The following is a 12,704-nucleotide window of genomic DNA, read 5'->3' as shown; positions in this document are numbered from 1 at the left end:
AGGGGGTCTGTCAGAGGGTCAGTGCAGACTCGATGGACTGGATAGCTTCCATCTGCACTGTAAGGATTCTATTCTATAAAAATAACCTGATGACCATCAAGAGCGTTTGTTTTCCATGATATATGCTCTCATCTAATTCTGGCATCTTGGATATCCTTAGTTTGAATCGCTGCACCATTGGCTGCCATGCCTCCAGCTGCCTGGGCCCTAAGCTCTGGAATTCCCTCCCTCAACCTCTACACGTCTCCAACTCTCTCTCCTTAAGGCCCTTCTTTAAACCTCTCTGTGAGCAAGCATTTGGTCACCTACCCTAGTTTCACCTCATGTGGACTGGTGCCAGTCTTTGCTTTACAATGCTCTTGTGATTTGACTTGATTTCTTATTGTCTTGGGATATGATGAAAAGTGTTGTTTCTTGCGCACTATACAGAAAGAGCACACTGTTCATAGAGTACAGGGGGAGAAGGAAAGGAGAGAGTGCTGAATATAGTTTTACAGTCATAGCTAGGCTGTAGAGAAAGCTCAACTTAATGCAAGATACGTCCATCCAAAAGCCTGACATCAGCAGGGAAGAAGCTGTCCTTGAGTCGGTTAGTGTGTGACCTCAGACTTTTGTATCTTTTTCCCAATGGAAGAATGTGGAAGAGAGAATGTCTGGGGTACGTGGATTGTATCATGATGTTAGAGGCACTACGTAAATTAAGTAAAACTTGTAGTTGTTGCTTTTGGTGATGTTGATTGGATCAAGGCACAAGGTCAAGAAGGGAAACTAAAAGAAGGTGAGAGATGGGTGGGGGGGGGAGGTGGCGGGGGGATTCTCTGATCTCAGAGAATTTGGGGCTCAGCCAAAATTCCATTCACTGCAGTGGGACTGGAGAATCGCAACTGCCGGCGAGGCTGGAGAATCCCAGCCATGGGGCGAGGTCAGAGAATCCCAGCTGTGGGGCGAGGTCGGAGAATCTCAGCCCCAGAGTGAGACTGGAGAATCCCAGCCATGGGACGAGGTCAGAGAATCCCAGACCCAGGGTGAGATCGGGGAATCCCAGCCATGGGTGAGGTCGGAGAATCTCAGCCCCAGAGTGAGACTGGAGAATCCTGGCTGTGGGGCAAGGTCGGAGAGTCTCAGTCCCGGGGTGAGGTCGGGGAACCCTAGCCATGGGCCAGGATGGAGAATTCCGGCAGTTATCTCTATACTCAGAAGAAATGCAATCCAATTTGAATAGAAACCTGCCTTCTGCCCAAAACACAAAGGCGGCAATACCATTTCCCCAGAATGCTGCTTCCCCCAAGCACAAAGGGTTATTGAGGACTTTTGGAGAGAGTTGGAGCAAACTATTAGCGCAACTATTTGATTTTTCTGAAAAGTATTTTTAAAAATAAAGCTTCAGTCAAAGGAAGAAAGGGAAGAGGCGCAGTTCTGCTTTGATACCACCTCCATTCAACACAACATGTCAAATCACAACAGGCCTGTCCGCATCTTCAAAGGCAAAAATACAGAGATAAAATAAAAATTAAAACAATTCACACTGACTGTCTCGGAGAGAGGAGTTACCTCGGAAGCCTGAAATAGCAGCCTGCAGCCTCCCAGACTCCAGCAAGCAACAATTTCATCAACAAATCACTCTGGGAGGGTGACAGCTGTAGCAGGAGAAATTACCAGAGAGGTAATTCTGACACACAGGGACCTGCCAGTTACCACTTTGGTAATGATGGTAATTACACTGATGGTGGTTAGGCTGCAGTAATAGCCAAAACAAGAAATGAATCACCAGCTTCAGTGCAGAGCTCACCGCGTCTGCAAATGAGGCAGCCTGAGAGGGTCTCTATCCCATTAATCCCTCACATATTTAAATAATCCCACTGGCATTTTATTCTTTTCTCCTGTTCTTAGATGACTCATTCACACTTTAAACACACGGACCATTTATTCTCTAATGACTCCCGGAGCCTCCTTACTCAGCTCCACCTCTTACAGATTTCCCATTAATAGTTTTATTCCAGAAGCTCTGTGGTGCACACACACACACACACACATGCACACACACACGCACACATACACACATGCACACACACACGCACATGCACACACACACGCACATGCACACACGCACATACACGCACACATACACACAAACACACACACATGCGTGCACACACACACGCACATACATGCACACACAAACACACACACATGCACACACGCACATACACATACACATGCGTGCACACACACGCACATACGTGCACACACAAACACACACACATGCACACACACACATACGCACAAGTGTACACATGCACACACACATGCTCACACACACATATACACATATGCACACACACACTCACACACACTGTGAGCCTTTTATAGTAATGTTTATTTATTACTGTGACAAGTAGGCTTACATTAACACTGCAATTAAGTTATTGTAAAAATCCCCTTGTCACCACACTCCTGTTCGGGTACACTGAGGGAGAATTTAGCACGGCCAATGCAGCTAACCGGCATGTGTTTCGGACTGTGGAAGGAAACCGGAGCACCCGAAGGAAATGCACGCAGACGTGGGGAGAACGTGCAGACTCGACACAGACAGTGATCCAAGCCAGGAATGGAATCCAGGTTCCTGGCGCTGTGAGGCAGCAGTACTAACCACCATGCCACCGTGCTGCCCTTGTGTCTTGTGTTGGCAGGGGGTTCAGTCACAAAGGCTTCACACCATAAACACATACGGCAGGGGGGGGGCCAGTAACCAAAAGACCCCAATCTGAGATGGTTGGCTGACAATCCAGTGTGGGGGGCGGGGGGTAGTGTGTGGTGGAGATGCTTTTTCGCAATGCGAGTAGTTCAGATCTGGAGTGGGCAGTCTGACAGGCTGATGGGAACAGACTCAAACACATGAAAAGGAAATTGGACTAATAATTAATAAGGAAAAATTGATATGTCTGTGGGAAAGAGCAGGGGCTCAGGGCTGCTGCAGTGGAACAGACCTTTTGAAGGGCTGCCACAGACAGGGAAGGCTGAATGGCCTTCCTCTCAGATTTGACTGGAAGTGAATTCCGACCTTGGTGTAAAGGCGGAAATTGGGCTGTGGGAATTGGCCACCTAGTCTCAGATTTAACTTCCAGCAGGAGTTTAATTCTCAAGGTTCTTTTCCAGGTGGCAAGTTGGAAACTTAATCTGTGTATTTCCTTTGCAACAGGTTCGAAACCCTGGATCCCTGCAGCTCAATGCTCCAGCCAACAGTGTGAGGATTATTAGAATATAGAGGGTGCACTATCTACACTTTGTGTCCTGTACTCTGTTGTAAGTAGATACAAGCCTATTCTCTCGAATATACTGAAGATACTATTATTTATAATGTCGGCAAAATGTCCACCTATTCAGTCTAATTAGGGCTCAGTGTTTGCCTTGGGGTTTCTACCTTAATAATTACTGTATATACCTGGGGTAGGATTTCACCATCTGCTACCTTCAATGTTGTGGTTTGTCCGGTCACTGAGTCTCGGTATCACTGTAGCTTTCTGATTGAGACACAACCAGATTTCTTTTATTGCACCGCTGCCTGACAGCAAAAGGGACCCAACTTGGGTCACTGTCTGTGCAGAGTTTGCACATTCACCCCGTTGTCTGCGTGGGTTTTCTCCGGGTGCTCCGGTTTCCTCCCACAGTCCAAAGATGTGCGGGTTAGGTTGATTGGCCATGCTAACCTGACCCTAGTGTCTGGGGATTATTAGGGTACATTTGTGGGGTTACGGGGATAGGGTCTGGGTGCGATTGTGGTCAGTGCCGATTCAATGGGCCGAATAGCCTCCTTCTGTAGTGATTCTATGGGACATGGGTGTCGCTGGCTGGGCCGGCATTTGTTGCCTATCCCTAATTGCCCTTGTACTGAGTGGCTTGCTTGGCCATTTTCAGAGGGCAGTGGAGAGTCAACTATGGGTCTGGAGTCACGCGCAGGCTAGGCCTGGTAAGGATTTCCTTCCCTAAAGGACATTAGTGAATCCAAAGGGCTTTTAGGACAATCATTAGACATTTGGGGTGGGATTTTCCAGACATGTTTGCACAAGACTGGAAAGTCTCGCCCAAGGTTAATGAACCTTTAGCATGGCCTGTGTCCCGCCTGCTACGATTCCCTTGACAGGCGGGAGGGAGGGGAAAATCTCACCTTCATTCCAGATTTTTAGTGAATTCAAATTTCACCATCAGCAGTGGCGGGATTTGAAGACGGGTCCACAGAACATTATCCTGAGTCTCTGGGTTACCAGTCCAGTGAAAGTACCACTGAGCCACCAGCTTCCTCTTATCTCTTTGTTAAATCCTACATGCAGCTCAGTTAATAACTTCCTTCTCTCTGGCTTCAAGGTCCTGTGCAGTACCTGAGGCAGTGCTGCACTGTCAGGGGTGCAGTCATTTTTAGTTGTGGCATAAATGGAACAATCTGCCCGTTCTCTCTTTCCCTTTTATAAAAAGTAGGGTTACGTTCGTCACCCTCCAATCCACTGGAACTCTTCCAGAGTCTATAGAATGCTGGAAAATGATTGCCAATGGATCCACTATTTCTAGGGCCACTTCCTTGAGTACTCTGGCATGCAGAGCATCAGGCCCTGGGGACTTATTGGGTTTTAATCCAAGCAGTTTCCCCAGTACAATTTCCTGATGAATAAGGATATCTTTTAGTTCCTGTTTCATGCTAGACCCTCTGTCCCCTAATATTTCTGGAAGATTATTTGTGTCCTCTTTAATATTTGTTCAGCTGGTCTGCCATCTCTTTGCCCATTATGAATTCTCCTGATTCTAAGCTACATTTGCCTTCACCAGTCTTCTTCTCTTCATGTATCTACAGAAGCTTTTCCAATCAGTCTTTATGATTTCTGCAACACCGCTCTCGTATTCCCCTTCTTAATTAAACTCTATATCCTCCTTTGCTGGATTTTAAATTTCTCCCAATCCTCAGGTTTGCTGTTTTCTCTGGCCAATTTATATGCCTCCTCTTTGGCTTTAACACTATCCTTGATTTCCCTCGTTAGCTATGGATGATCCACCTTCCTGATTTTACTCTTACGTTCATCCATGTGTTCTTTGAATGTCTACCATTGTCTATCCGCTGTCAACTCCTCAGGTATTCTTTGCCAGCTTATCCTAGCCAATACATGTCTCACACAATCGAAGTTAGCTTTCCTCAAGATCAGGACCCTAGTCTCAGACTTAACTCGCTGTCTTAATGAAGAATTCTATCATATTATGGTCACTCCTCCCCAAAGAATCTCATACCACAAGATTGCTAATTAATTCTCTCTCATTACACAATGCCCAGTCTAGCATGGCCTGTTCTCTAGTTGGTTCCCCAACATATTGATCGGGAAAACCATCCCTTATACATTCCAAGAAATCCTCATCCATCGCATTGCTACCAGCTTGGTGAGCCCAAACAGTATGCAGGTTGAAGTCACCCATAATAACTGCTGTATCCTTACTGCAAGCATCTCTAATTTCCTGCTTGATGCCATCCCCAGCCTGACTATTTACTGTTTGGTGGTCTGTACACAACTTCCACTAGCGTTTTTTTGTCCTTTGGTATTCCATAACGCCATCCATACAGATTCCCTATCATCCAGGCTAATGTCTTTCTTTACAATTGCATTAATCTTCTCTTTAATCCTCTTTCCTTTCTGTCTATCTTTCCTGAATATTGAATATCCCTGAATGTTGAGTTCCCATCCTTGAGCCAGGTCATCCTGGAGCCAGGTCTCCGTGATCCCAATTACACATGTCCGTTAATGACTATCTGTGCAGTCAATTCAACTACCTCATTACAAACACTCCTCGCATTGAAACACAGAGCCTTCAGGCTTGTTTCTTTAGCATTTATTGCCCTCTTAGAATTATGATGTCATCTGGCCCTTTTGATGTTTGTCTTTCGCTTCTCTGACTTCCACTTTTCCCCTTACTGCCTTTTCTGTTCCCACTTTACTTCCCTCTGACTTCCTGCATCAGTTCCCATTGTTAGAATGTAACCAATGATTACATTGGATCTGTTGTAGTGTGACCAATGATAACAAGCTGTAAGGGTCAGCTGACCCAATAAACTATGTAACCAATGACGAAATGATGTGATGATCGGCTGACTCATTATAAATGAGAACCTGTTGGAAATTGTGGAGAGTTTGGAGTGGCCCAGGGTGAGGCCTCAAGTGTTGGAGTAATGAAGTTTCTTTACTGAAGCTTCTTCTTTGATTTATAAGTTGGAATAAGTTTGGTTATGTTTTATTGCCTACACCAAAAGAGTTCCTTCTAGAGGATGGCACAGTGGTTATCACTACTGCCTCACAATGCCAGATGTACTGCACCCTGGCAGAGGAAACTGCCCGGATTCTCTGGGTGCTCCTCCACTGCTGCTCTGGACGAGGGCAACAGCAACCCTGGTCCTCTGCCAGTGACTAGGATGGCACTGGCAGAGTCAGCACTGCTGCCTCACGGTGCCAGGGACCCGGTTCGATTCCCGGCTTGGGTCACTGTCTGTGTGGAGTCTGTATGTTCTCCCCATGTCTGCGTGGGTTTCCTCCCATAGTCTGAAATACATGCAGATTAGGTTGATTGGCCATGATAAATTTTCGCTTGCAGTCGGGTAAATATATGGAGTTACGGGAATAGGAGCTGGGTGCGATTGTTGCCTGAGCAGGCTCGATGGGCCGAATGGCCTCCTTCTGCACTGTCGAGATTCTATGACTCAATGACTATGGGCAGCTCCTGAAGCTGAGGCGACTGAGGAGTGCCCAGCCATGTGGCAGGAGGCACCCACCAGGGGGAACTCCTTAGGCCTCACCATCCAGAGAACAACAACTGAGGCTCTGAGGGACAACATGACCGCATCAATCTGCCCACCTGCCGTGCCAGCGAGGGCGTGGTACCGGGATGGGGCACTTGCACGCTATATTTATGGCACCGTGATGGGGTTTTCAAGGGTGACATTGGTTCATTTCATTAGTGTTATTGCATTTGAGTAACTATGGTAACTGTTTTATGGTTTGCTCCTTGCTTGCATCAGTCAGGCAGAAACATCAGTCAGGATTTTGTTTCAGTGCTGGGTGTCCTTCTGACCTGCTACAGGTACCCGCCTCATCTGGGCCTCACGATCAATGGCAGGGGAAGTAAATGTTATTACCGAGGGTGTGAGGTGTCATTGCAGTCATGGCATTGGCTTCTCAGAAATGTGTGTCAAGGAAGCGATGCCCTCAGATTGAAATGGAAGCCAGCCCTTAGCAGCCTCGGTGAGGGAATGTTGAATCAAACTTCCCTCATGTCCTTGTTTCCCTTAGGTTACATCCCCTCTGCTTCCTCATCCTCACCCTGTGCCTACCCGGGCTCCTCACCAGGTCCATCGATAGTCAATCCACCTAACCTGCACATCTTTGAACATTAAGGGGCAATTTAGCATGGCCAATCCACCTAACCTGCACATCTTTGAACATTAAGGGGCAATTTAGCATGGCCAATCCACCTAACCTGCACATCTTTGGAGTGTGGGAGAAAACCGGAGCACCCGGAGGAAACCCACGCAGACACGAGGAGAACATGCAAACTACTCCACACAGACAGCTTGGCCGCAAAGAGCTTTGACAGGTCTGGGGGGGCGGGGTGGGTGTGAAGGATCATGAAAAGTATCATTGAAATGGAAGTCTGTCTCTCTCTCTGTATCTCTCTCTGTGAGAATTGCAGGCACGCTGGGCTGTGCTGAGGAAAGGGTTAAAACATTAGCTGAAGCACATCATACCGTGAAGTTTAGCATAGCCCACAACCCATTGTACTGTCTGAAAAGTCTAATTTTAAAAAAACGTACTTACAATGTATTTATTTTTCAGATTCTCAAAAGCATTTCTTTTTCCAAAATGGTATTTAGGCAGAAATCATCAATATAGTATTTTTGTTCAATTCTTCCATTAAATGCCAAGAGATCTTTTCATTGGAGTTAGGAATCGATTAGAAAATCTACAATTCACAAAAGCTTCATTCAGGGCAAGGCCAGCAGTCATACACAGAGAAGTCGCCTTTTCTGCATCTTTAGAAGACATGAACATTAACCCCTTTTCCTAACCCATTTCTTTTTATTAAAAGGCATTCAATTTGGCTCCCAACTCCCATCCTACCTGATGTTATGTTTGAAAGCTGAAGTCCTTTGATGTTAATTTTGTTTTTAAAACACCCGATCGAAATTGTTTATCAAGATGAAACGGATTATATTTCCTGGTTTTCTTGAATCATTCTCTTTCTCCTGCCTTCCTCTGGAATCTCATTCCGCAAACAAAAATAATTAATTTTATCAGGTAAGGTCTCAATTGATCTGCCCGTTTGGAGGGGTTTTGTTGCTGTGCAAGGTTAGATTTAAGAGGCATTCACAGCAAAACAATATCTCACAAACACAGTTGTCCCTGCAATTACAGCTGGTGTCAGGCAACAACCAGGGGGTTGGAGGCTGTCGGGTGTCCCTCTGATTTCTGACTCAGAAGTTTGAGGGTTCAGTCCCACTCCAAATCCTCCAGTACCTGATCTGGGTTGGCACCCATGTGCAGCTCTGAGGGAGTGCTGCTGTGTTGGAGGTGCTGTGTTAACAATATAATAGCCCTTTAAAAACACACTTGGGGGGGGTCACGATTTGATTTGATAGAATCATAAAATCCCTACAGTGCAGAAGGAGGCCATTTGGCCCATCGAGTCTTCACCAACGACAATCCCATCCCAGGCCCACAACCCCACACATTTAATTGCAGGGACAACTGTGTTTGTGAGATATTGTTTTACAGTGAAAGCCTCTTAAATCTAACCTTGCACTGCAACAAAACCCCTCCAAACAGGCAGATCGATTGAGACCTTACCTGATAAAATTAACTATTTTTGTTTGCAGAATGAGATTCCAGAGGAAGGCAGGAGAAAGAGAATGATTCAAGAAAACCAGGAAATGTAATCCGTTTCATCTTGATAAACAATTTTGATCGGGTGTTTTAAAAACAAAATTAACATCAAAGGACTTCAGCTTTCAAACATAACATCAGGTAGGACGGGAGTTGGGAGCCAAATTGAATGCCTTTTAATAAAAAGAAATGGGTTAGGAAAAGGGGTACACATCCCGCGACACTAAGGAGCAATTTAGCATGGCCAAATAATGTAACCAGCATTTCTTTTGGACTGTGGGGCGAAATCGGAGCACCCAGAGGAAACCCATGCAGACACAAAGGGAGAGGGGGATTTGCAGGCTCCACACGGACAGTGACCCCAGTCAGGAATCGAACCCAGGTCCCTGGAGCTGTGAGGCAGCAGTGCTAACCACTGCGCTACCGTGCCACCCTCTATTTATTCATAGCGTCATAGAATCATAGAATCCCTACAGTGTAGAAGGTGGCCACTCAGCCAATCAAGCCTGCACCAACCATAATCCCACCAGGCCGTATTCCTGTAACCCCATATATTTACCCTGCTAATCTCCTAACACTAGGGTCAATTTAGCATGGTCAATCAATCTAACCTGTACACCCTTGGACTATTATCGTCACATGTATTAACATACAGTGAAAAGTAGTGTTTTTTGCATGCTATAGAGAAAAAGCATATCATTCATAAAGAAGGAAACAAAAGGGTGCAGAATGTAGCGTTACAGTCATAGCTAGAATGTAGAGAAAGATCAACTTAATATGTGGTAGGTCCATTCAAAAGTCTGACAGCAGCAGGGAAGAAGGTGTTCTTGTGTCAGTTCGTACATGACCTCCAACTTTTGTACCTTTTTCCCCAATGGAAGAAGGCGGAAGAGAGAATGTCTAGGGAGTGTGAGGTCTTTGATAATGCTGAGTGCTTTGCCGAGACAGCGGGAAGTGTAGACAGTTGGGTCGGTATAGTGTGCAAGAAACAATACTTCTCACTGTATGTTAATACATGTGATGATAATAAATCAAATCAAATTCAAACGACTATCCAAACTCACCACATTGGCTCTCTAACTAATAACCTTTAGCTGGAAAAACATCCACCCCTCTCTCACTGAGCTGGAACCTGGTTCTTTCTGTGGGAGAGATTGCTACACTTCCGAACACCTTCCCTGGAAAGAAAAGTTTCCCAACTTCCCTCCTGAGTGACCTGGCTCTGGTTTTAAATTTGCATGTTCTAATCTGATAATGCGAGAGCTGCAGATAAGATTTAAAAACTTTTTTCTTTGGAGTGTAGGAGACTGAGGGGTGATCTTATAGAGGTGTGTATGTTTGTGAGAGGCACAGATAGGGTGAATGCAGTCTTTTTCTCAGGCTTGGGGAATTGAGAACGAGAGCGCACAGGTTTAAGTTAAGAGGGGAAAGAATTAATGGGAACCTGAGGAGCAACTTTTTCACACAGACAGTGATACGTATGTGGAGTGAGCTGCCAGAGGAAGTGATTGAAGCAGGGACATTGACAACATTTAAAAGGCATTTAGACGGATACATGGATAGGAAAGGTTTAGAGCTATATGTTTAGCTTTAGTTAATTTATTAGTGTCACAAGTAGGCTTACATTAACACTGCAATGAAGTTACTGTGAAAATCACCTAATTATCACACTCCGGCACCTGTTCAGGTACACTGAGAGACGATTTAACACGGCCAACGCACCTAACCAGCACGTAAACCGGAGCACCCAGAGGAAACATGGAGAGAACGTGCAAACTCCATACAGACAGTGACCCAAGCCAGGAATCGAACCCGGGTCCCTGGAGCTGTGAGGTAGCAGTGCTAACCATTGTGCCACCGTACCACATGCTTATGTATCTTGATTGGTCAATGAATATGATTATATGGTATCAGCCCGCTTTTAAAAAAGTCATTCTCGGGATGTGAGGATGTCCCATCTCCTATTGCCCTTGAGAAGGTGGTGGTGAACTGCACTGCATCCATGAGGTGACCACGTGCCAATCATTGCGCCAGGTAGGGGCCACACGCAGACGAATGGGGTTAGTTTTGATGGGCATTTTGGTCAGCATGGAGCGGTTTGGGCCAAAGGGTTTGTCTCCATGCTGTAAATTCTATGAAAATCGGAGACAGCGAAGGGGAGCTGGATTAAAGAAAGAAGTCTCAGCACTTAAACCTGAGCCAGTTGCTCAGCCCGGGAAGATCAGTTAAGGTCTGTTCTTGCACATTCCCAGGCTAGCATTTGGCCAGGCGTTTAGATCACTACCTGGGAAGGTTACTCCCTGAGGTCCTGCAGCCTGATACCGTCCTGGACAAACATGACAATTTCCAGCCGCGAGGTCACACAGGTCACCGCACTATTATTATCCTAAATCTGTTCTTCATGGCTTTGCTTTCGGGGGGCAGCGGAGGGACGTGAATAGCCTCTGGTGTTGAATTTCTAAAGTCCACAGCAGTCACCTGCCCTGTGGCCCTCAAACGTGACTCCAACTAATTTACCTTTCCCTTTTTTGTATTGTTTAATTCAGTCTTTTGAGATGGTGCGGCCTGGAAAAGCGATCACAGGAGTGGCCAGCAGGTCACTGGCCATTATTTTCTGACCATATGGGATTGCTCTTTTAGCCCTTTACGCGGCTTACCTTTTTTATTTTGCCTTGCTGCATCAGTCTCCGTCTCTGTCCCCCCCCCTCAGGGCGTACTGCGATTTCAGCTTGCTGATCTGGGCTAAATAGGGTCTAAGCCTCAACCTGCAGATCAGAGAAAATATAATGTTACCTTTCAGCTCACAATGAAGCAGAAGAATAGAGTGGGCTGTGGCACAGTTACATTGTAGTTGGAATGGTCTCCCTGTAAATGAAAGCTCACAGATAAGACCCGGATAAGGTGCTTTCTTAAGATGCAATATCCGCAGCTGGCAGAAACCCTGTTGCATCAAACTCCTTATTTATACACAGAAACACATAACAGATTGGCACGGTGGTTAGCACTGCTGCCTCACAGCTCCAGGGAGCCCGGTTCGATTCTCGGCTTGGGTCACTCTCTGAGTGGAGTTTGCACATTCTCCCCATGTCTGCGTGGGTTTCATCCGGCTTCCTCCCACACTCCAAAGACGTGCGGGTAAGATTGATTGGCCCTTAGTGTCCCGAGATGTGTATGTTAGAGGGATTAGAGGGGTAAATTTGTGGGGTTTCGGGGATAGGACCTTGCTGGGATTGTTGTCAATGCAGACTCGATTCTGCACTGTAGGATTCTATGATTTTTATGAATAGATAGAGGGATTTGGCAGAATTTGTGTTAACATGTTAGAAACTTATTAATGAGCTCTGATTCTCTGGCCATCGTCATGACTAAAGGCTGAGTTAAGTAACTTGGAGTAATTTGTGCTCACATCACCATGACAATGAATGAAAAGGTGTAATTTGATATAATCAGGCTGTAAAATGACACTGACTGTGTTCCCCTCATGGACTCACAGAATCCCTACAGTGGAGAAGGAGGCCATTTGGCCCATCGAGTCTGCACCACTCTCTGACAGAGTATCTTACCCAGGTTCTATCCCCATAACCTCACATATTTATCCCACTAATCCCCCTAATTTATACATTTTTGGACACTAAGGGGAAATTTAGCTTGGCCAATCAACCTAACCTACACATCTTGGGAAACTGAGGGGCAATTTAGCATGGCCAACCCACCTAATCTGCATATTTTTGTACAGTGGGAGGAAACTGGAGCACCTGAAGGAAACCCACGCAGACACGGGGAGAATGTGCAGACTCT

This window comes from Carcharhinus amblyrhynchos, chromosome 25, assembly GCF_965287045.1.
Source record: "Carcharhinus amblyrhynchos chromosome 25, sCarAmb.v2.hapA, whole genome shotgun sequence".
Classification (NCBI taxonomy): Eukaryota; Metazoa; Chordata; class Chondrichthyes; order Carcharhiniformes; family Carcharhinidae; genus Carcharhinus; species Carcharhinus amblyrhynchos.
Note: the sequence above shows the minus strand (reverse complement) of the source record.